Below are 26,422 nucleotides of genomic sequence, written 5' to 3' on the forward strand. Positions count from 1 at the left end.
TGTTAAATCATCATTACCCTGACATTTTAGAAGCCCAGGAGGTGAAAGACAGTATGTTTCTCTGTGTGTGAATGTGCTTGAGGAAAAATCCCTTCTCTGCCACAGCTGGATCATGCTCCCTCTGCAATCTTTCTAGCTGCAAACAGGCTCACTGCTAGCCCCCCGGCCGTGACCGGTAAGTTCTGGAAAGCAAGGGGATTGATTCAGAGCACAGGACCTTCTGTTAAGAAAGGGAGAGAGTGTGTGGGAAGGGGTTGAAAGGCAAGTGAGAGGTTCACTCTTGGGCGACTGGCTGAGCATCAGTGAGCAGACCCCTATTCTGGAAAGGAGGTACCCATATTCTGAGTAATTTCGGCGGACAGAGTTCTCCCAGGCCATTAGCCTGAAAAACTGAGAGGTTGACCACAGGTTAGAAGGTACCTTCACCTGTTGGGGGCGGTGTATTCCGCGGTTGCGAGGGACCCAACTAAAAGAAAAGAGAGTGGAGCCTTGGAGTCTTGTCGTGGACAGTGGGAAGAACAGACCAGGAAATGGGAAGCTCAGAGTCTAGGATCCAGTGGTGGGATTCTACCGGTTCGCACCGGTTCAGTAGAACCGGTTGTTAAGTAGTTAAGTAGTTAAGCAGTTTGGAGAACCGTTGTTAAAAGAAATCTTTTTTGTTTTTTTCCACTTTACAGGGTTAATCCTGTAAGGAATTACAACATTCTGTGTTGTTTCCTAGCCTAATCTTTATTGCCCTGCTTAGGAAACTGCCTATCCGGCAGTATGCCTAGACTTACTGTCACTTCCGGTTCCGGAGGTTCTCGGAGGTTTTTTTTTTTTTTTTTTTGCTTGACTTTCTTAAAGGGGAAGGGTTGTTTTAAGCTTTTTACACTGCTGTTGGGAGGAAATACTCCCCTGTTGGAGTTCTTCCAGCCAGGGTGCAATGATCAGCACTTTGAAGAAATAATTGAATTGTTTTTTTTTTTAAATTTGATTTATATGCTGCCCTTCTCCGGAGACTCAGGGCGGCTTACAATGTGCTCAGCAATAGCCTTCATCCTTTTGTATATTTATACAAAGTCAGCTTATTGCCCCCACAACTGGGTCCTCAATTTACCTACCTTAGAAAGGATGGAAGGCTGAGTCAACCTTGAGCCTTGGCGAGATTCGAACCTGCAGTAATTGCAGGCAGCTGGTCTTAATAACCAGCTTAATAACAGGGTGCCTTAGACCACTGTACTACCAAGGCTCTGTAATTGTGAGGGATCTCACGAAGAATGATGGTTCGTTGAGGGCGCTTCCAAGAAAAGGTCAGCACGCAAGGATGTAATCAAATTAAGTCTTTATTTAGAAGTAAAAGTAGAGTAAAATAAATTCCCAGGCATGGAGGCATCCATGCCTGGATTGAGCCCATGGGTCAGTCCCATAGGAGAGTAGAATAAGAGCAGGGAAAAAAGGGGCAAAGGCAGGGAGCAGCCCCTGTGCAGGGGTTCTTATAGGGGCCCCTGGCCCCTCCCTTACCTATGTGTGTGAGGGGGCTGGAGGGCCATTAACTCTCCCCAATGGGGCTGCAGGGGCTGGAGCCCCTTGACCCACTAGTGGGATCAAAGGTGCCTCTTTGCTCCCATCTGGTGGCCTTTGAAGAGACTGCCATGGCTGGCACAAAACACCTAACATGAATAACGAAGCAGAAGCTTTTAATGACAAGGAACCAAGATGAGTGACATTCAGCAAGGCTTCTTGGCTAGCTGTAAACTCAAACGTGAGTTTACATACCCTTTCTGACTTTTGGTCTAAAACTGGTTTTTGGTGAAGTTTAATTCTGTGCTTGGTAATGTTTAATCCTGTGTTTAGTGATGGGATAATTTTCCCTATTCAGCTTTGTTTGGAAGGAAAAATGTTAATCTCTGTTCCTGAAAAGAAGCAGCTTTGGAAATCTGACTAGTACTGTGTCTATTTGTTCTGGTAATTGGTTTAACAAGCAACAGATACTCTGTTTGTTCCTTTGCTTCATTCTGGAGAGCTTAAATGACCTCTCTGCTAAAGGGTTTCACTTTATGAGCAAGAGTTGGCTGCTGATAGTTATCATTGCATTTTAACTATTTTAATTCCTTTTTTAAAAAAATGATCTTTATTATTTACAAATAAAAAAACATATACTATAATTATCAAATCAATATAAGTTATATATGTATAGACAACACAACACATAAAGACAACTACAAGGGAGGACTAACCGGAAATCGTAACGATCCCCCAGATATCTATTCATAGTTACATCCCGGTAAATCTTTTTGTTCAGATAACATTGACTGTTTTAAATACCAAACACTATCTAATTATAAACAAATATATATTTAATACTATATTATTTACTATATATTTGTCCTTTTCTTTAGCCATATATACCAGCGTTCCCAGTTACTGTAGTATATGGATTCTTTTTTCTCTCTTAGGATATATGTTAGTTTGTCCAATTCGGCACAATTCAATATCTTATTTATTATAAGTTGATCTGATGGTGTATTTGCATTTTTCCATTGCTGAGCAAGTGCCAACCTTGCTGCTGTTGTAATATGGATGAATAAGTGCCAATCTTGTTTGCCCACATCATTTAGTTTAATTCCAAGTAAGTAAGAATCTGGAATTAGAGGGAAGCTTGCACCTATTATCTCGTTCAACCATTTTTGAATCTTTCCCCAAAACTTCCTAATCTGAGGGCAGGTCCACCACTGGTGAAAAAAAGTACCCCTGGCCGAATTACACTTCCAACATTTGTCCAGTGATCCAGGGAACATTTTAGCTATCCTAGCTGGTGGGAGGTACCACCTATAAATCATTTTATAAAAGTTCTCTTTAAATGCCGCTGATAATATCAATTTCATTGATCTATTCCATATTCCCTGCCATTCCTCAAGTTGCATTGGTCTTCCTAAGTTTTTCCCCCAGGCAATCATCGTATCTTTCACTATCTCCTCGGCTAAATACCTTGATAGTAAAAGATTATAGGTCTTAGATATGAATTTTGCTTCAACACCCAGAAGAAGTCTATCCAACGGTTGTGTCGTTTGGTAAATACCATACTCTTGTTTGTCTTTACAGAATCTGGCTTGAATTTGAGCGTATGACCACCAGTCTATGTCTATTCCTTTTAATTGAAGTTCCTTTCTTGATATTAAATTCCCTCCTCCATCCATCAGGATATTGTAGGTCCAATTTCTTTTTATATTATAAAGAGTCGGGTAGGTTGCCATCTCCAATGGCACAACCCATTTAGGAACTTGGGTATAAGTTTGTTTCTTCACCTTTTCCCATACTTTTATTAAAATTCTTCTAATATAATGGTTATTAAAATATTTAGATTGTTTCCCTTGTTGTGCCCACAAAGCTGAGTGCCAGCCTTGGTGAAGATCAAATCCTTCAACCTTTAATATGTGTTTTCTCGAAAGGGATACCCAGTCTCTTATCCAAAGAAGGGACAAGGCTTGGTAATATAACTCCCAATTTGGGAGCCCCAAGCCCCCCCTCGTTTTGTGCTCCTGTAGCATTTTTCTTTTAATTCGTGGTTTTTTCCCTTGCAAAATAAATTTGCTTATTATCTGATCCAATTTCCTAAAAAAATTTTTATCCAAATTTACAGGAGCCGTTTGGAATAGAACAATCCACCGTGGGAGGATATGGGCTTTAATTGCGGCAACCCTGCCCAAAAGTGAAAGCTGTATATTCTTCCATCTATCTAGGTCCTCTACTGTATCAGCCAATAGTTTAGAGTAATTAGTCTCTTTAATATTAGAGCATTTGTTTGTCAGCCAAATCCCTAGATATTTTACCTTCTTAGTAAATTTAAGTCCCATGACTTCCTGCACCTTATTTTTTTGATCCTCTGTTAAGTTTTTGGATATCATTTTAGTTTTATCTTTGTTAATTTTTAATCCTGCTATTTCTCCATATTCTTCAATTCTCCTTAGCAATATCGGACCTGAGGTTAGGGGGTCTTCCAAAATAAATACAAGATAATCAGCAACAGCTTGAAGCTTGTATTCTTCTCCCCTAATCCTCAGGCCTCTAATATCCTTGTCTTGCCTGATTATGTTGAGAAGTGGTTCCAAAGTTAAAACGAATAATAACGGTGAGAGAGGGCAACCCTGTCTAGTACCTTTGGATATTTTAATCTCATCAGAGATTGTACCATTAAGTAGCAACCTAGCCGACTGTTTAGTATATATAGCCTGAATTGCATTTATAAATTTAGAGCCAAATTCCATAAATTTTAATTGCTGTATAATGAAATTCCAATTGACCCTCTCGAAGGCTTTTTGGGCGTGTACAAATACCGTTGCCATACCTTTGTCTGAATACCTTTCATAATACTCCATTACATTTAAAATTACTCTTACGTTATCTCAAAGTTGTCCATGTGGTAGAAAGCCATTTTGATCCTGGTGGATGAAGTGGGAAAGAAATATTTTAAGTCTTTCTGCTAGGACTGTCATAAAGATCTTGTAATCGACATTTAAGAGCGAGATTGGCCTGTAGTTCTGAATTAGTGATCGGTCCGAGTCGGGCTTTGGAATCAATGAAATATAAGCTTCCCTCCAAGATTGGGGTATCTTGGCATCTGTTAAGGCCTCGTTAAATACATCCTTTAGTTGCAAACTCAGCAGGTCAATCATACCTTTGTATAATTCACTTGGGAGCCCATCAGGCCCAGGGGTCTTTCCCCCCCCCCCGCTTGCTTCTTAATAGCTCTTTCAATTTCACCAATAGTAATCTCTTTATTTAAAATGTGGTTAAAAGAGTCGGGGATCAGTTCCAATTGAAGTCTCTGGAGATATTTCCCAAGTTTATTTTCTTGATTTCCTTCTTCTCTGTATAAGGAGCCGTAAAATTCCCGGGCTATTTTTACTTTTTGATCCCTATTAACTGCCAAATTTCCATTTTTATCCTGTAAGTATTCTATTTTTCTTGCTTCTGCCTCTTTCTTTTGTCTATAACTTAACCATTTCCCAGCTTTGTTCACATGCTCAAACTGTCTTTGTCTGCTTTTCCTAATTTTGTCTGCCAACTCCTTTTGGTCTATTAATGAAATTTAGTGCCCAATTAAATCTATTTTCTCTTTGGATTTAAGATTTCATGGATCTAATCGCAACATCCCTTCCATTTTTTCTAACTCTGATAGGAGCTCCACCCTTTTTGATCTTTCTTCTTTCCACTTGTGGGCTAAGTATTTTATTGCCAATCCTCGCACTATGGCCTTAGCAGTGTCCCAAGTATTTTGTAAAGAAGTGTCCTCTCTTTTATTTTCCATAAAAAAGAATTGTAATTCCGTTTTTATCATGTTAGCAAAGTCCTCATCCTTCATTAATTCAGCTCTCATGGACCATCTCGCTTTTTTTTTAACCCCTGCCCATTTGATTATTATAGGATGGTGGTCCGCCCATACATTCGTACCTATCTCCAATTCTTTAATCATTTCTTTAATCTCTGATGTTGACCAAAACATGTCAATCCGTGACCACGACCGATGCCTGGGGGAGAAGTAAGTGTATTGTTTTTCTTTAGGATGTAAATCTCGACATACATCTGACAGTCCTACTTCAGTTGCCAATTTGTCCCAAGTTTTTGGTAGTGTTTTTCTCTGCCCTTTTGCATATTTTTGGGATCCCCTCCCTGGTTCATAATCCTTACCTACATCGGAGATTGCATTAAAATCTCCCAAAATACATACATTTTCATAATCGAGATCAGCTATCTGCTTATACAATTTTTTTTTAAAAAAAATTGATCAATATTGGGGGTGTAGATAATTACTAGTAGAGCCAGTTTTAGACCTATTTTAATCTCCAAACACAATATTCTTCCCTCTTCATCTGCGTATAATTGTTGAGTCACTAATCCTTTATGGTCATACACTGCAATACCTCATTTTTTCTGGTCAGCCAGGGATACATACAGTTTCCCAAATTTGGGACAAACTAACACCCTCTGCTGGTCTTTACGTATGTGGGTTTCTTGTAGACAAATTAAATTGTAATTTTGTTTTTGTAGGTTAAGCCAAACTTTCTTTCTTTTATTTGGGGCGTTTAGACCATTAATATTCAGGTGCAGCCCCTCTTCCATATCCTCACTTACCTGTGGATTTCTGTTTTCGTGATCTAGTTTCCACTTGCAATCCAAGTCCATCCCCAACCTTTTCCTTTCCGTTCGTCTTCTTCTCCTGTTCATCATGACTTTCCATCCTTGTCTCCTGTATAATATCCTCCGCGCTCCTGCTCTCTGGTTCCCCTTCACTTTCTCGATCAAAGAGAGTAAATTGAGATTCGTAAAATTCCTGTGCGTCTTGTGGGGTCTCAAGTCTAATCCTCTGACTCTGCCATGTAAACGATAACCCCTCTGGCAGTAACCAGCGATACCGAATTCCGTATTTTCTTAAGTTTGTTGTAAGAAAGTTGAATTGTCTTCTAGAGTCCCGCACACGTCTTGGTAGTTGTGGTAGTACTATAATACGCTTCCCTTTGTAAGTGAATGATTGGTCCCTGGTTTTCTGTAGTACTTCCTCCCGAACTGTCTTCTTAGAGAAACGAATGTGGATCTCTCTTGGGAGGTTATGACGCCTGGCGTAACTGGTGTAAATGCGGTAAATTTCATCAACATCCCTCGTTACGTCGAGTTGATCCCGTCCTAAAATTCCCGCAATTATTTCTCCCATCACTTTATTGAGACATTCTTCCTTTTCCTCCACCACATTCTGGAAACGTAGAAAATACCCAGATCTGTCCATCTCAAGCAGCACTATCACATTTTCCATCTTTTTATTGATCATAGTGTAGTGAGAATCCATTTTTTCTAATCTATTATCCGTTTTGGCTGTTTTCACCTCAATAGTTTGTAGTCGCTCTTCATGATTGATTAAGGTATTCTGGTTCTTTTCAAATCTTGTGTGGAGTTGCCTTGTCTTGTTTGTTAAAGTTGCCACATCTGATTTTAATTCCTCAAGTACTTTAGAGGTACTTTCTTGATTATTAACTAACGTATCTTGATTCTTAAGTACCATGTCATGTATAGATTTAAGAATGTCTTGCAGTTCTCGGGATATGGCTGGGGATTTACCCGAGGGTGAGACATCTTCTGCTGATTTTCTTAACATCTGTGGAATTGTTATCAGAGAGGGGGAGGAGGAAGATGTAAGCATCTTCTTCTTAAGTGTTGTCATGGTCGTAGCCATTTTGGGTACTGCCACATTTCTTTGTCAATATCATTCAGTTTCGTAGTAATAAGACTACTTTATCTCAATATTTTTCCTACTAAAATATGGATTAATCAACCATATAGTTTTCTCTAACAGTAATTACACTATTTAACCAATCCTTCAATTAGAAAATGAATTGAAATCAATAACTCTAAAAGTCTATCTATCTTTAGTATAATAGATGTGAAGAGCAATTAGGACAAATAAGCTGTAGTTTTACAATTAATTGGTGGATAATCAATTAATAACTTTACAAGTCTATCTATCTATCTATCTATCTTTGATATAATCTTCAAAATAATAAGTGTGTAGCGCAATTAGTTAAGGCAAATAAGCTGTAGTTGTAGTTTTAGTTTTACAATTAAGAGGTAAATAATCAATTAATAATTAACAATTCTCATTTAATATCTATCAAATGCTCAATAATAATAATAACCCGTGGATAATAATAATTATCAAACCAAACACAATAAATAATTTCTCAAAGAGAAAAGAGGATCAAGCTAGTTGTGGAGTAAATCCCAGAGTTAACCACTAGATGGCAATCAAAGAGCAACGTAAATTGACTTTCGCATTCAGAAGATTGTTCCAAATTGACAGCTCATGCAAATGGCGTCCTACTTGTAGCTTCCAGGGTGAATGTCCAAAACAGCTTGAACAAATCAGTATTCTCCTTCACCTGATCTTCAAAGAACCCAATTTTACAAACAGCAGGGAGATTGTTTTATTGAGAATAACAACGTCCAGCTTTCCTCTTTTACGATCTTTTTACAATCTTTTTACAATCTTTTACGATCTTATCCAAAGCAATGTCACTCTCTCTCTTTCGGTTCGCCTTCACAACCCTTTTGCCACCCTTCTTAGTTCTGGCTTAAATACAATGAGCAAAATCGAAATTCGTAGTAGAAATGCCTTTCAAAGTTCCTTTATTTTTATTTTTCTTCTTCCATTTCAAAACTGAATCAAGTTAAATGCGATTACCGGGATGTCTTGGCTTCCTGCTTAGATGTAGTCACAGCTTTGGGACGCCATTCCAGGCATCTTCTTGATGCGTTGACCCCGGGGAGTTCCTCAGCTTCTTCCAGTAGGTTGCACTACTCTACTTCAGAGCTGGAATGCTCCCCTCACTTTCCCCTCACTTTTCCCGCTCAGAGATGGCTTTGATCAGCTGCCAGATGCATCAAACGGAGCTATCAGCTTCGGGAGAGAATCCCTTGCTTGCTCCGGCTGCTATGACGTCACCAGAAACCAACTATTTTAATTCCTCAAGGTGCTCTGGCACCCTCCCTGATTTGTAACTCCAGTTTGCAGGTATTTCTAATCTAATGATTGGTATTTAGGGCAGCTTTTTGCAAGTAAAGAAGCTTTTTGAATTTTTATACAGGTAATCCTCGACTTACAACAGTTACAATGGCACTGGAAAAAGTGATTTATGACCGTTTTTCACACTTATGACCATTGCAGCAAACTGTCATTAGGGCAAAGAAGTGATGCCACATGACCACCTGGCCATGCCCACCCAGTCACACGAAGCACCGCAGTTGTGAAATGAGTGACACGGTTGTTAAGAATGCTGCAACGGGCATAAATGATGACCAGTCATAAGTGCGAGGACCAGTCATAAGTGCGAGGACCAGTCAGAAATCACTTTTTTCAGCCCTCTGGGTAGCCCTTTTGTGCATATGGACTACTCAGAGGGCTGAAAAAGTTATTTTTGACCAGTCCTCACACTTTTGACCAGTCCTCGCACTTACGACTGTCCTCACATTTTACGTTTTTCGCCCTATCTTGTCACCATGGTGAAGAGAAGCAGTTGTGAAATGAGTGACACAGTTGTTAAGAATGCTGCAATGGGCACAAATGATGACCAGTCATAAGTGTGAGGAACGGTCAAAAGTGTGAGGAACTGTCAGAAATCACTTTTTTCAGCCCTCTGGGTAGTCTCTATCTGCATATGGACTACTCAGAAGGCTGAAAAAGTTATTTTTGACCAGTCCTCACACTTTTGACCAGTCCTCACACTTTTGACCAGTCCTCGCACTTACGACTGTCCTCACATTTTTACATTTTTTTGCCCTATCTTGTCACCATGGTGAAGAGAAGCAGTTGTAAAATGAGTGACATGGTTGTTAAGAATGCTGAAACGGGCATAAATGTGAGGATGGTCATAAGTGCGAGGACCAGTCAAAAGTGCGAGGACCGGTCAGAAATGACTTTTTTCAGCCCTCTGAGTAGTCCCTATACACATAGCCACGTCCACCCGGTCACATGACCTCCAAGCCATGCCCACCCAAATAAGCCACGCCCACAGAACCGGTTGTTAAAAAAATTGAATCCCATCACTGCTAGGATCCCACTGAAATCTCCCCAAGGGAGACTGATGGAGGCCTGGGGTCGGTACAAATTGACCGTCCAGGCAGGAATAAGGAAGACGCGCGTGCGCAAGCTATGTAAAAAATGGACTCTGCTCAGGGATGAAGCTGGAAAACCAATTTGGCTAAATAAAGCTACTTAAAAGAAAAGGGAAATATATAAATAGGAATATTGGGGTTTTTGTTTGTTTGTTTGTTTCTGTCTCTTCCTCTCTTCCATGCAGACACGTGATAGGTTTGTTAAGATTTGTGCCTTCCCTAATTTAACTGAGATTTATGGTGGCAATGACCAGTGTGTGTAAACTTGAGGTTCTGTTTTCCTTTTCCGTTTTGTTTCTATTGTCTTTGCGTGTATATGTGTGTGTAAGTCTTTGTGTGCCCTTGAGGTAATTGTAACTGTAAAATGTCTCCAATCCAAAAGACAAAAATTTTAAATTGCTACAAAAAAAATTGAAAGCACTGAAAGAAAATGCCTTCAACCAGTTTAGTCTGGCCAGCTAGACAGGGTGAAGAACACGGAGTTCAATTTGCTTCCCTCTCTGTACTTTTAAGAAAAGCCCAAGGTTATGAGGGAATGTTTTAAATTAATTTACAGGAAAAATTCATTCTTGCATTTACTGTGTGTTTAAATGATTTCATCTGTCCATCCTTTTTCTGAAGCATGTGAATCCAGTTTTTCTTCCTTCCTCATCTGTGATGTCTCCATTTTGTTATAACTGGTCTATCTGTTTAATAATTGTAGTACTTGTTAGGAAATGATTTTACCTAACTTGTTGGGTTGGCAATATATACAGTAAACCATCATTATAGCTTTAAGACTGCTGTATTGCTGTATTGCATCATACTGTGTCCTGATTGGTTAGCTCTGTAGCCAATGTCCTTAAGAGGGAGCTAGAAACATGGTTTGTTTCTCTTTGCTGATCGTTACTGCTCTTTGCTGTTTGCTGTGTGCTCTTTACTGCTCTTTGCTGTGTTTTGCTACTGTTTGCAAATACAGAAGAACTGATTATTGTGTATGACTACGACAACTGGTAAGAAGACTTTGTTATTGGATTATCCCTGGACTATTGTTTTACTATCTACTGCTTATCTGTGTATGACCTGGACTGTTTATTGGACTGTGCCTTATTACTATTTCCTGAAAGTAAACATAACTCAGTGTATCTCTGTGTTGGCTGTGTTATTTCGTAACTACTCTCAATCGCTTTCATGTGCACACCCTTGCTACTCAAGGGTTGCTCTGTGAATTCCTTAACAGTACTGATGTTTTTTTTCTCAAACTCTGCCTGCAAGCTATCTACCCCACCCCTCAACCCCCATCTCTAATCCTCTTACAATGCCTTTCCTGGGAAGAATACCCACAAAGGGGGGAGAGGGCCTTGTACTCATGTCTTTCAGCCCTCCACAGATAACTCTGCAACCTCTAGAAGCAGATCACGCTGATTCAGATGCTGCCTCCAGAGGAGATGTTCCATCCATTTGAGCTAGAAATTGGGTTTGGGTCCAGTCATCCACGTGAAAGCCATCACAGCATCCAGAGTGGAGCAGACCTTCCCAAGCCTGACTGACCACCCTTACCACCAAGTCAATCCTAATGCCACATGGCAGACATGAAAGAAAGGACCCTGAGATGGACAAGTAAAGACTGAAAGACTTTTCAATCCCCAGAAGACAGCTGGAAAGACTATGGAGGAGGGTGAAAATTCATTGTAAGTTTTTTTTTCTTGTCTCATTTATGTTGTATTTAGTTAAATGGACTCTGGAGGATTGTATTTGGGAGTGGTTGGCACAGCAAATTCTGAACACCTTGGACTTCTGTCTGGTGGAAGGGAAATTTTTCCAGAATGTTTTTATTACCTGTATTGTAGAAAATAGCTGCATACACATGCACACACACATAGACACACTATTCAGAATTAGACTGAGGTTATCCCCTTCACCTACCTTGTGAGAGAGAAAAAATTCCCTCCCAGTTGCTGTGCCTATTAATGACCTTTTGGCTTAGATAATTGAATAAGCCAATCAGAGTGCAGCTCCTAGCTTTGAATGTCCCAGGCTTTTCTAACTGCCACTAAGACAGTATATAAAGAGCTGCTAGCCAGCAAGCAACTCAGTTCAGGGTCAGAGGCAAAGCTGAAGTCACTAAAGCCTCCTCCTTCTGAGGAAGAAAGACCCGGACTCCAATCGCATAGAGTGATGGCAGAAAGAGCTGAACGGACACTGCAAAAGGAAACTGACTACTGATGTTCTTTTAATAGACTTTGTTTTACTTATGTAAATAAAAACAGTTTAGTTTAAACTCTTCTGAGACTTGTCTGTTTGGTGAATTGTAAGGAGATAAGGTTGCAGTCTACCAACCCTTCATAACAATTGGTAGCAGAGGACGGTTGAAACCTTATCCACATTACAATGTACTAAACAAACATGCCAACAATCAAGTCGACGCGGAAGGGAAGAATCGTAACCCGAGCCTTCGCCAGGCGCATGGCATCCCGATGCCAACCGATGGAACCTGAGGCCAGGACGACTTCGGCTGAAGCACCCCAGGCATCAATCGCACAGGAGACCAGAGGGATGGCAAACCCCAGAGCGAGTATCCCGTTTCACGACCTACTCGCCGCCATGAGCGAACACCCTCCGCCCGCAGAAGTCGAGACAAGGAGGACGCCTCTTCTAGCCTCGACCATGAACCCGGCAGAGAGGGACGAAATGAGGTCAGCAATAATCCAAGCGTTCGGCTTGCCGGTGGCAAGCAAAGACCCGGTTGCCGACCTCACCGCCCTACTGTGGATCCCGACCACGGTGACAGCGGTGAGGGACGGGACTGAGATCCAGGACAGCGCCGAATCGGTAAGAACCACCCAGTCCTGTCCCGCAACCCCTTTTACCGCTAGTGAGGCAAGGGCGGGAAACTACAGGCTGCCATCTTTAAGTTTCCCGCCAAATAACATGGCGCCCAGCCAGCTCCTAATTCAGGATGGCCAACTTAACATGACACCATCTATCAGCAAGGCCACCCACTTGGCAGCGCCTATCGCTGTGGTGACCCAAAACGACCAGCCAGCTGAAGGGCTAACCCCCCTGGCAGCAGCGGCACCGCTGGTTCCAGCCGTGCCGAACACGCCTCTGGCACCGGCTGAATGGGCCCGCATCCAGGCAACCATCCCGATCGTGGCGACCCAAGCAACAAAGTCAAGAAGCTCGCCTACTGATCTTGAAATCGCAAATGCTATCGAGACACTAACAGCGGCCTTCGGGGCCACTTTCCAGCTCCCTCCCACCTACCGTGCGACAGCGGCCCGTCCAGGCACCCTTTCGATGGCTGCTGCCCGCTCCTTACCTGTTTCCAACATGGCGGGGTCTCCTGCGGCATCTCCAGCCTTCGGGGCCATTTCCGGGACTACTCCAGCCGAGGCTGAGGTCCCAGAGGCAGGCCCAAGGCCTTCTACAGAGTAGCAGCGGAGGAGCTCTTCACTTCTCGGTGTCCCGACGAGAATGAGCTGCGCGCCTGCGCAGTTTGGTGTTTCAACTCCTCCCACTAGGGAGGGGCAACTGTCAAACAGCCGGCCAATAGGATTTAAGCCGGCTGTTTCAATACCGATGCCATATTGTCCTTTTCAAAAACTACAGCACCATGGACAGCAGCAGCTATCTGTTTCAATGCCTGCAAATGCAAGCATTTTGCCGACTGGGTTTAAAACTTTAAACGTCAATGGGAAAAATCTGCAGGAATGGGTGAAAGGGGTTCAGGTGATTCTGATGAAAGAGAATGTGCTGTCATTATTGTTAGAACCTCCCCCCAAACCCTGGACTCTGGAAATTGATTTATTGCATCATAAGGCTTTTTGTATTGTGTTACTGTCAATTGACCCAGCATTATTTATTTTTTATTTTTTATTTTATTTCAAATTTATATACCGCACCTTCTCCCGAGGGACTCAGGGTGGTGTACAGCCAGATAAAAACATACAATACAAACATTAAAAACAATTAAAAGAATATATACTAATTTGGCCCCAGTTTAAAATGACAAACCAATTAAAAATTAAAAATATTTAAAAATATTTAAAAATATGTTAAGCCAGCCCGGCTTGCTGAAAAAAAGAAAGTTTTAAGGGCACGGTGGAAGGCACCGAGATCTTGGATCCTCCTTATCTCTGGGGGCAGCTGGTTCCATAGGGTAGGTGCCCCCACAGAGAAGGCCCTCCCCCTGGGGGGTCACCAGCCTACATTGTTTGGCTGATGGCACCCCGAGGAGGCCCTCTCTGTGGGAGCGCACGGGTCGATGGGAGGTTGTTGGTAACAGCAGGCGGTCTCGAAGATAACTAGGTCCTATGCCATGGAGCGCTTTAAAGATGGTAACCAACACCTTGAAGTGCACCCAGAAGACCACTGGGAGCCAATGCAGCTCGCGCAGGAGCGGTGTTATGTGGGAGCGCCATGCAGCTCCCGTAATTACCCGCGCGGCCGCATTCTGGACCAGTTGGAGCCTCCGGGTGCTCTTCAAGGGGAGCCCCATGTAGAGAGCATTGCAGTAGTCCAGGCGAGAGGTGACGAGGGCATGAGTGACTGTGCACATGGAATCCCGATCAAGAAAGGGTCGCAACTGGCAAATCAGACGAACCTGACAAAAGGTCCCCCTGGCTACAGCCATCAGATGTTCCTCCAAGGACAGCTGCGTATCCAGGAGGACTCCCAGATTGCGCGCTCTCTCCAAGGGGGCCAAAGACTCGCCCCCAATAGTCAGCGATGGAGTCAGCTGACTATATCGGGATGCCGGGAACCACAGCCACTCAGTCTTGGAAGGGTTGAGCTTGAGCCTGTTCCTCCCCATCCAGATCCGCACAGCCTCCAGGCACTGAGACATCACTTCAAGGGCATCGTTGGGGTGGCCTGGGGTGGAGATGTACAGCTGGGTGTCATCAGCGTACTGGTGGTACTTCACCCCAAAGCCACGGATGATCTCGCCCAGCAGCTTCACATAAATGTTGAACAGAAGGGGCAAGAGGATCGACCCCTGAGGCACTCCACATATAAGAGGCCTCAAAGTTGACCTCTGCCCGGTCAGAGAGAAAGGAGGAGAACCACTGTAGCACAGTGCCCCCCCCATCCCCAACTCTTCCAACCAGTGCAGCATGATACCATGGTCGATGGTATCAAAAGCCGCTGAGAGGTCTAACAGGGCTAGAACAGAGGAGCAACCCCTGTCCCGAGCCCTCCAGAGATCATCTACCAACACGACCAATGCTGTTTCCGTGCTGTGCCCAGGCCTGAAACCTGACTGTAACGGATCTAGATAAGACGTTTCCTCCAGGAATTGTGGAAACTGTCGTGCGACCACACTCTCAACAACCTTCACCACGAAGCGAAGGTTGGAGACAGGACGGTAGTTGGCCAATACTGCCGGGTCCAGGGAGGGCTTCTTGAGGAGAGGCCTCACCACTGCCTCTTTCAAGGCCGTGGGGAAGTAACCCTCACTCAACGAAGCATTAATAATTCCCTGGAGCCAGCCTCGTGTAACCTCCCGGGAAGCCAGTACTAACCAGGAGGGACACGGATCCAGTAAACATGTGGCCACACTAAGTCTCCGCAAAATCCTGTCCATGTCATCAGGGGTCACAGAGTCAAACTCTTCCCAGATAACGTTCTCAAGACTATTCCTCGCCACCCTGCCCGAATCTATCCAGTCAGAGTCCAAATCCCCCCGGATCTGAGCGATTTTGTCATACAGATATTGTCCAAAATCCTCAGCCCTGCCTTCCAGGGGGTCCTCCCGCGCTCCCGGTTGGAGCAGGGAGTGGGTCACCCTGAACAGGGTGGCCGGACGATTCTCTGATGATGCAATAAGAACGGAAAAGTAATTAAACTTTGCCGTTTTTATTGCCACTAAGTAGGTCTTAATATGCGACCTTACCAGTGTTCGGTCAGATTCAGCGAAACTGGCCCTCCAACCGCTCTCCAGGCATCTTTTCCGGCGCTTCATCTCCCTCAGCTCCTCAGTAAACCAAGGAGCCATGAGGGATCGGCACTGGGTCAGAGGCCGCAGAGGCACGACTTGATCCAAGGCCCCACCAGCCGCCCGATCCCAGGCAGCCACCAGGTCCTCGGCCGAGTCATGTGCCAGATCCTCAGGAAGTGGCCCAAGCTCCATCTGGAACCTATCAGGATCCATCAGGCGCCTGGGGCAGACCCATCTTATTGGCTCCGCCTCCCTGCGGCGGGGTGTAGCGGTTCGAAGGTCCAGGCGAAGGAGCGAGTGATCTGACCATGACAAGGGTTTCATGTCTATATCCCCTATAACAAGACCACTCAACCACTGGCCAGAGACAAAAATCAAGTCCAGAGTGTGACCCCCCCTGTGGGTGGGGCCATGAGCTAGCTGGGTCATGTCCATGACCGTCATGGAAGCCATGAACTCCCAAGCCATCTCAGACGTTTCACCAATGGACGGCAAGTTTAAATCACCCATGACCATAAGCCTGGGTGTATCAACTGCCACCATGGCTATCACGTCGAGGAGCTCGGGCAGGGCCGTTGCCACGCGGCAGGGAGCCAGGTACGTAAGCAACAAGCCCATCTGAACCCCATGACCCCATCTCACAAAGAGGGATTCACATCCGGCAATCTGTGGCACAGTGGTCTCCCTCGGACCAAGACCTTCGTTAATAATAACCGCCACCCCCCCCGCCCCTCCCCTGGGCCCTTGGCTGATGGAATGCTCTGAAGCCTGGTGGGCACATCTCAACCAGGGGTACCCCTCCCTCCGGGCCCAACCAGGTCTCCGTAATACCCGCCAGGTCCGCTCCCCCTTCCTGTATAAGATTGTGGATGAGGGGGGGCTTATTTACCACGGACCTGGCATTGCACAGCATCAGCCGAAGGCCCAGATCCTGAGTATCTGTGCCACCTAGTATCCAAGAGGAGCCTTGGGGACTGGGGCGCTCAATAGCTCTCAAACAGTGAGTGCGCTCCCCCAACACGTGATGTGGTCTCCTTCTCCCACCATATCTGCCCCTCCCATCCACCGTGCTAATGGTACATCCCTCATTGGTATAGCCCTCCATCCCCTTCCCAATCCCTCGTCCTGCACCCTCCAAACCGTTACCCCGTGCCGGGCTCGGCTCCGACCTTAGTGGATTCCCCCCCCATCCCCTTTGGTCGTCCTCCCAGTTCCCCTTAAAAAATTGTTAAAAAACCCCCTCCTCGAACCCTTTAAAATCTTATTTAAAAACTTCCCCAAAAAAACCCACAAGCCCTTCCTCGCACCATGCCATCTCTCAGGATTCCAAAATCCATCATCGAGATAGGCCCTCGATAAAGTGGAGGGCCAAACCTGCAAGAGGGGAGAATCTCGCAGGGCAAGGAGTTCAGACACTGAATACATCAATTCGTTAGGGGTGAGAAAAGCCCATGGTCGGGAGACCACCATGATGTTATAGTACAGGGGAAAGAGTTCCAGTCCATGGCACAGGCAACTGGACTCCATTGCCCTCTCACAGCAGTGGAGGGGGAGATATATGCCATCTGACTCCTGGAAATTTCTTGGTCAACCGTCCTCTCACAAAGGCCGACCAATAAAACTTTGATGGACACCCGGGAGTGAAGGCAGCCATACACCGACTCCCACCGGCCTTGAGTCCATAGATCCAGTTCCCCATATGGGTTAGGAGAAGTCAGAGAGCCCAATCCTCCAGCTCATGAGAAGGATTTAGTTCAAAATTTAGTTCAGGAGGAATCTTGCAAAGGCAGGAGATTCAGAGATGGCTTGATGGAAATGGGGGAAAGTAGGAACAACTCAGCAGGCCAGGATAGGCTGGGTAGCTATAACCCTAATAAGGCCAGCAAGGTCTCACTCGGTAGAAAAAGGAAGGAGGGGAGGAGGGGAGTATAGGCAGCAAGTGCCAATAGACATTTTCCAGCCCCCTCGAATCTCTCAAAACTTCCAATTGATGAAACATAGTGCTCCCCAGTTTTGCCCCCTCCAGCTCACCATGGAGGTCTCCGGGTCTGCATGGGGGCGGCCCTGCCCCCAAGGGCCAAGCACCCTCCAGCCACCAGGGAAATCCAATTTTAAGGCTGCTGCCAAGAGTCCCACGCCCTCTCAGTTGGTCTACAGGCCTTTAGGAAGCCGCCCTGGCACCAGCCGCTATCCTTGTTGACCGCCGTCGCAGACGCCATCGCCGCCGCCAACACCGTCGCCATTGGCCCTCCCGCGGCCGTCCCCAGCCGCCCCTAGCCTCCACAGATCTTTCTCGAGGCATCCGTGGGCATGGGAAGACTCCACAGGGGGCCTCAGCATTGCCATTGTCGGATGTCGCTGCCGCCGACCGCCGACCATCAGGTAGCCGCTGGAACTGCCACAGCCACCCCTCAAGGCCGTGCCCACCATCTCGCGCTGTCTCCTGCCGTTTTCCCTGAACGCCATCCTTCTCAGAGCTGGGATGACCCAGAGAGCTAGTGAAGCTCTCAAAATGCTCTATAGACCCTCCTTTACCTGGGCGGGGGGTCGTAGATGATCAAACTGACCCCCCCGAAGCCCCCTTAAACCAGGACATCGCCCCTGAGGATCGGAGCTCTAGCGTCGAACCACCATCTTGGACATGCGCAGAAGGAGTCTGCGCATAATGGGGGAAGGGAGAATCCTATATTTGATTATGTGGGTTTGCGCAGGAACTTAGAGAGAGCTTGGGAAGGATTCCATGGATGAGAATCCTCAAGGAGAAAACAACTCAAGAAGCTTGGGAAATTTTGAAAAGTGAGATTATAAAAGCCCAGTCTAGCACAATACCAATGAAGGAGAAAAATAACAGCTCTCAAAATAAACCAGCATGGCTGCATAAAGAACTCTCTGACAAACTGACCCCCCCGAGGCCCCCTTGAACCAGGACATCGCCCCTGAGGATCAGAGCTCTAGCATCGAACCACCATCTTGGACATGTGCAGAAAAAAAACCAAGTATTCCACATAATTTAAGTATATGTGAAGTCTGGGGAAAATTGTTTAATTTATTCTATTGTAAAAATTCAAATACAACCAGCAGGATTTCCAGAGAATTCCATTCTGATAAATTTAGGGCAGGGGTGGATATGAATGAGCATCTTTGTGAGCTCAACAAAATGAGGGAGGAACTAATTTTAAGGGGAGAGCCTGTGTCTGAACAGAGCTTAATCAGTATTATAATTAATTCTTTAGACTCTAGCTGGAATAATTTTATTTCCCAATTGGAGATCTAATAGCCCTGACAGGGTCAACACTGTTGGGGAGTGTTTTAACTGTGGATCCAGGGACCATTACAAAAGAAACTGCCCATGTAATGCCAACGCCAGGGCACGCCAAAGGGCACCTTCGGGTGACAGGTACAGAAGGAGATCTCCTACCCCACATAGAAAGCCACAAAATAACCCTTCCAGCCAGGGAAGGGACAGGTGGCCAAGGAAAGGTGACAAAAAGGACAAATTTAACTTCACCAACAATTTTGCTGCTGTGGTCGAGACTGCTGAGTCAAAACTTTCAAAGAAACAACTTGAACAACTGTGGCTGTTGGACAGTGGGGCAAGTAAACATATTGTAAGTGACCAAAAATTGTTTATTGAATTAAAAGACCATAAGTCTATGGTCAAGGTTGCCAATGGCATAAGGGCAAGGGTCACTGGTATTGGGAAGGTTTTCATCCCCAGGCTTGGGGAGGTTAGTGGTGTTCTGTATGTACCTGAGATTGATCACAACTTGCTTAGCGCCATAAAAATAAGTGAAAACACAAAGATAGAAGTGTTGTTTACAAAAGGTACTGACCTCAGCCAGAATCAGATGATGAGACCGAGAGTACCCAAGGAAAGAGGGGTTGTAATTACAATTGTAAATATGATTCAAAATGTAAAAAGTGTGTGAGCACACACCCAACCTGCCACTGATGAATGAATGAAATAAATGGTGTGCGCTTGCGCAGCCGGCGCATGGACCAGGGCAGCGATGGTGGTGGCACATTCAAGAAGGAGAGCAGCTCCGGTAACTTTCGGGCGCTTGCCTTCCCAGGCAGCCAGCCGCAGGAGAACAGTAAGGAGTAGGACACTCCACGTGGTGAAGGGCAAGCGGGCGGCGGCTCCGCGGCAAGGCTGGAGTCGGGGAATGGTGCATTCCCCGACCCAGTTGAGGCAGACGGTGGGCAGGCGGCAGCTCCGGGGCTTTGGTGAATGGCGCATCTCTGGGCCCCAGCCCCCGACCCAAAGCAAAGGGAGAGCGGGTGGTGAGCGAGCGGCAGAATAGAAATTTAAAATGTTTTCCTACCGGGTTCTGTGGGCGTGGCTTGGTGGGGGGGTCTTGTGACTGAGTGGGCATGACTGTGAGTGACATTGAGTTGGCCACACCCACTTAGTCACAGGACACCCACCACCACCAAGCCACGCCCAGAGAACCGGTAGGGAAAAAATTTAGATTTCACCCCTGGATGAGACCATATAGACGGATTTAAGGGGAGAGACTAAGACTTGAAAGAGGACTGATGCAATAGCACGATAACTACAACTACAACCAGAAGTAAAACTAGAGAAGGGAAGGAGTGACAAAGAACAACAAAAGAAGAATAAAATATATTTTATATATATATATATGTAGTAAAGTAAGAAAAAAGATCGTATTAAAGTTATAACTAATTATTGCATTGTTAATCTACAGAGTTTGAAAGAGAGGAATGTTATAGAGTATGAAGTATTAATAAATGAATGAATAAGATATTAAGTGAGGTATAGTAATATACAGAGGGTATAAAAAAATAGAAGAAAAAATAATAATAGAGAAGCAGAAGAGAAGTAAATTAAATAAATTGTACTGATTAGATATACTGCAAAGTAAAACCTGATTATATTGTATACTGGATGAATTTAAATTAAGTTGAAATGTATACAGAATATAAGCAAAGGTGTGTGTATTTAAAATTGTTTTTGTATAAGAAAAACTTACAGAAATACGTGTACCCCCCCAAAAAAAGTGATTAAGAATTAAGGAAAAATAATTATATGATAGTGTGGAAAAACTTTACAAGAGCTTTAAAAATGTCAACGACAACAACTATAGCCAAAACAGAAAAAAACCAACTATAAACCCTACACCAACAGTGGCATCACCCCTACAGCAGAGAACAATAGATAACATGATAGGAAAAGAAAAGGAAAAACCGGAAATGACAGTAAATACCATGCAAAATATGTTCCAGATGATTCAAGAAACCTTACTAAAAACACAAGAGAAAATTGCGGACAATCATGAAGAAATGAAAACGCTTCATACAGAAATTAAAAATGAAATTGGAGAAGTAAAAGAAGACATTAAGAATATGAATGATAAAATTGGGGACATTCAACAAACAATAACAGAAAATGAACAAAGAATCAAAAACATGGAAACAAAAATAGACCAAGTAGAGACAAAAATGGACACATTGGAGCAGAAATCTCAACAATTAAATAAGGAACTATCAGATTCAATAGCAATGTTGGAATGGGAGAAAGCTTCGTATTTCCTGTGTTTCCAAAACATAGTTGAAGAGAAAGATGAAGACCTGGGAGAAAAGATGATGGAAATAGTATCAGAAATAATACAGAGGGATAAGACAGAAATAAGAGGACAGATTGATGAAATTTACCGGGTAAATACTAATTACATAAGAAGACATTGATTGGCGAGGGAAGTACAGATTAGATTTACAAAGCGAACAAGCAGAGATGAAGTATATAAGAAATCACGCGAAGAAAGGGGCTTCCGGTTGGCACCGCCAGCGTCGCGGACGGTCTTTTCAGACCGCCAGCCCCGCGATTCCGTTGGAGCCGTTCTGACAGCACTAATCAGCTGTCAGACGGCTTGAAAACCGTCTGACAGAAGGAGAGGAGAGCCAGTGGGCGAGGGTAGAGCTCCCCGGGAGCCCCTGGAGCAATTCCAGGGGCTTGGAGGGTGAGAGCTCCCTGTTCAGCCCACTGAAGTTCCGGATCCGTGGCGACTCCGTTTTAAACGGAGCCAGACGCCAGCGACCGACTCTGCTTTCAACAAGGAGATTAATTGATTCCAAAAGCAGACAGAACGGAAGCAGGAGAACAAGCCTTTGCAAGTATGTTGCTTAACTCCTGGGATACATTGTTTCTACTTGATTTTGCTGAGCTGGAGGAGGAAATGGCGTCTTCATTGTGGCTGGAAAAGTGAAAGTTAAGTGCTTGTTAATAGATTTGTGCTTAGAGACTGGACTTAAGCTGCTGATTTGAGAGCTGGGTGTAGAAAAGACTATCTTGCTTGATAAACTACAAATAAATCTGAGAAAGCTGCTCAAGAGATTTTATGGCTTTGAAAAGAAAAATTCTTTTAAAATAATATGGCTTCCAAGCAAGGAGTTCCTGAAAGTGGTGGAAGCTCTCTAATGGCGTCAGAAATGACACAAAGAACTGACTCACAGAGCCAGGAGGATTTTTTTAGAGACCTTACAGAATTTATAAAGGAAGCCATGAACAATCAAACTGCAATTATTAATAACTTTACAGCAATCATGGAACGAAAATTTATAGAACTGGTGGAGGATATAAAAGCAAATGAGGATGTTTTTGAAGGAAAGCACAATGACAATGTAGGAGACATTTTGACTAAAACAGAGAAGCTGGATTTGGCTGATTCTCAAGAATCTTCAAACTTTCTTCCTGCTCTTTTGGAATTAACTGACAGAACTTTTCAAAAATATAATTTGGAGCAGAAAGAAGAAGAAACTGACCAGCCTTACGAGGTTTCGGAAGATCTGGCAGAGGCTTTCACACAATTAATTGAAATGCAACAACTGGACTTTTCTTTGCAAACTCATCGAGTTAACTCTTCGTTCTATGAACTGACTGATTATATAAGCAAGAAGAGTCAATATGGGGGCTCCAAATCAGAGGAAATGGTTTCAAGAAAGGGACAAGTTTTAAAGATACATCAATCCCCAGTTGAAATTCAAAACCTCCTCAAAATAAAAGTAAGAGGGAGGAAGAAAGATTGGAAAAAATACAGAAAGAAAGGAAGAATGGAAGATTAATTTTCTTTGGTCTAATAATTGATGTATTAATGACTAATTACAATGATTAAGTAAATGACTTAAGAACTCAATTAATGATTAATTAGGGTTTAAGAAAAAATATTTGAATTTTGAGAATAAAAGTAGGAGGGAGAGTAAAATGACTAAGTAAATGAACTAAGACTATCTTACAGATGTATTACGAGAATTTTAGGCTTTGAATGATCTATTAGTGTTTGTTAATGTTTTTAAAACTCTTAGGGTTAAAGGATTATATGTTATTTTGAGTTTAGGGAGGTTGATGAATAATCTGTAGAAGGGGAATTAAGGGGTCTAGGGAATTTTAAGTCTTGCATTAACGCGAAGAAACCTTGATTTACAAAGGTAAAGAAATTATAATTTTAAAACAAATACCACAAAGGATTAGAAATCAACGCCAACAATATCAATTTTTAACAACACAACTGATTAGGTACAAAGTAATGTTTAGGTGGCTGACACCAGATGGAATTTTAATTACATGGCAAGATAAAAAATATAAAGTAGATACATTAGAGAAGGCAAGAGAATTTTATAATCTACATTTCACACAGGAAGAACTGAAAAGCAAAGAGGAATCAGAGAGCAAAAGCCAGGAAGAAGAACAAATAGAAGAAATAGAGCGAGAAAGAGAAATATAAAAAACCCAGGAAAAAAGAACAAGAGGAAAGAGAAGGGGCGAAAGCAAGAACGCGGATGGAGACAAGAAACACTAAAAACAACAACAGTAGGCAATGGAAGAGGCAATTAAACTTTTTTCAGTAAACATAAACGGATTAAATGTACCAAAGAAAAGAACACAAACATTTATAAAATTACAAAAATTGGAAGCAGATGTGATATGTCTTCAAGAGGTACACATCAAAAAAGAACATCAAAAACTATTAGAGAATCCAAAAATAGGAAAACTATACACATCACTGATACAAAAAAAGAAAAGAGGAGTAGCGGTATATGTAAAAGAAAAGATAAAATCAAAGTTAATCTATGCAGACGAAGAGGGTAGAATTGTAATGGTGGAATTAGAAATGGAAGGAAAAAAATCATTATTAATAGTAATATATGCCCCTAATAAAAACCAACACGAATTCTTTAAAAAAATACACAGCAAAGTAATAGATCTGGAATATGAAAATGTTTGTCTAATTTGAGATTATAATGCCATAGTAGAGGTTAAAAAAGATTACAAGAGCAACAAGAAAAATAATAAAAAAAAAAGAAACACTTCCAAAAGAATTTTTTAATATGGTATCGGAATTAAAATTGAGAGACGTATGGAGAGAAATACATGAAGATGAAAACCAATACACATTCTATTCTTGCCCACACCAATCTTGGTCCAGAATAGATATGGCCTGGATGACTGCAGATATTCGGACTGGCTTAGAAACAATAGAGATGGGGTAAACGAATGGGCGGATCATAACCCAATAATTATTAAATGGAAAGGACAAAAAAGATTTAGGAGATGGACAATGAACCAAAATATATGTAGAGATAAAGAGTACAAACAAATGTTAGAAAATGAATTGGACGTATTCTTTACAATAAACAAAAAAGAAGACACCTTCTTACAAAACATTTGGGACACGGCAAAGGCATATATATGAGGATTGACGATTGTGTATATAGGGAGAAAAAATAAGGAAAGGAGACAACAGCAAGAAAAACTATATGACAAACTAAAGAAAGTAGAATACAAATTACAGGAAGATCCCCAAAACAAAAAAGTAAAAGAGGAAAGGAACATAATTAAACATAAAATAAATCTGATAACTCAAAAAGAAGTAGCCCAGATAATAAAAATGGCAAAACAAAATTATTTTGAATTCGCGAACAAAACGGGTAGATGGCTGGCATGCAAACTGAAAAAAGAAAAAGATAAAAGAATGATATACCAACTCAAAGATGAGAATGGGGTTATGCAGTTCAGAAGAGAAGCTAAAAAGAAAATCATTCAAATATTTTTTTCAAATTTATATCACCATTATAGACCAATAACTAAACTGGAAATAGAATTTGCACTGAAAAAACAAAAAAATAACAAAACACCTGGTCCGGATGGGATACCGGTGGAATTATATAAAAATTTACAAGAAAAATTGGGAGAAATAATGTTAGAATTATACAATGATGCTCTGGAAAATGCAAAAATCCCAAAAACTTGGACGGAGGTGATAATAACCATTATTCTTAAAGATGATACGGACCAGCATTTAATACAGAATTACAGACCAATTTCCTTGTTAAACACAGACTACAAGATATTTGCAGCAATTATAGCTGGAAGAATTTAAAAAAAATTGAATAACTATATACACCGTGATCAAAATGGATTCCTTCCTGGGCGACAAATCAAAAACAACATGAGAATAATAATAAATACATTAGACCTACTTACAAGTGAAATCCAGATACCAGAGAGATAAAGAACAATACGGTTTAGAATTTGGACCAAATGGATTGGATAAAGTCCTGTTGGGAACAAATAAAAAGATCCTGGCAAAACTATACAATTACTTACTAGGCAACGATAAGTTTGAAGATGTCACAAAGAACCAAATAATTGCATGGGAGAAAAATACAGGGCGTGATATAAATTTTGGAGAATGGGAGAAGGCATGGAACAGGAATCTTAAATTGACCAGAGCGGTGACATACAAGGAAAATCAGTACAAAATGTTCCATAGATGGTATTTAGCCCCGGCCAGACTAGCAAAAATATACCCCAATATACACCCCAACTGTTGGAAATGCGGCCACGGTCAAGGCACCTTCTTTCACATGTGGTGGACATGCCAGGAAGCGAAAGGATACTGGAACAAAATTAGGAGGTGGATAAATGAAATAATAGATGAAGATATTGAATTAACACCAGAGATTTTCCTCCTGGGAATAATAAAGAAGCCATATAGAAAGGAAATGATACATTTAATGATCCATATAATTACAGCCGCCAGATTGGCATATGCACAGTACTGGAAAGAGAAAACTCAACCACCAGAAGAGCTTACAATTAAGAAAATACTCGAGTGCGCAGAGATGACTAAATTAACCTATGAATTAAATGATGAGAAGATAGTGTATTATTTGGTGTGGGAAAGGTGGTATAAGTGGTTGCATGATAAAATGAAAGGAAGACCTAAAGGTGTGCTAAATATTGATTAAAAGTGAGCTGAAATATCACCAACTATTATTTATGTAAATAGTTAAAACACTGTACATCTGATAGCAACTGAAAATATTATTACACTTATATGTTTTATGTTTTTGTTTGAATGTTTTTGTTCTTTTTTTTTCTATTTGTTTTTTTTTTAATTTCTGTTTTGTTTGTAAAAAACCTCAATAAAGTTTCTATAAAAAAAAAATAATAATAAATACATTAGAATTCTATGAAGCACACCCGGAAAAACAAGCTTCACTGGTTTTCCTTGATGCCCAAAAGGCATTTGACAATCTGAATTGGAAATTTTTAATGGAACAACTAAAATTTATGCAATTTGGGACAAAATTTGAAAAAATGAGTAATCATGAATGATGATACAACAGAACAATTTAGTATAACAAAAGGGGTAAGACAGGGATGCCCATTCTCTCCACTTTTGTATATATTAATGTTGGAGATGCTCCTGAAAAATGTTAGACAGGATCAAGAAATAAAAGGTCTAAGAATAAAGAATGAGAATACAAGGTTCAGCCTTTGCTGATGACATGGTGTTCATAGTAGAAGAACCGCTAGAATCAGGACCAAAATTA

The sequence above is a fragment of the Pituophis catenifer genome, unplaced genomic scaffold, assembly GCF_029215685.1.
Source record: "Pituophis catenifer annectens isolate HBS135680 unplaced genomic scaffold, rPitCat1.0.hap2 SCAF_5, whole genome shotgun sequence".
NCBI lineage: Eukaryota > Metazoa > Chordata > Lepidosauria > Squamata > Colubridae > Pituophis > Pituophis catenifer.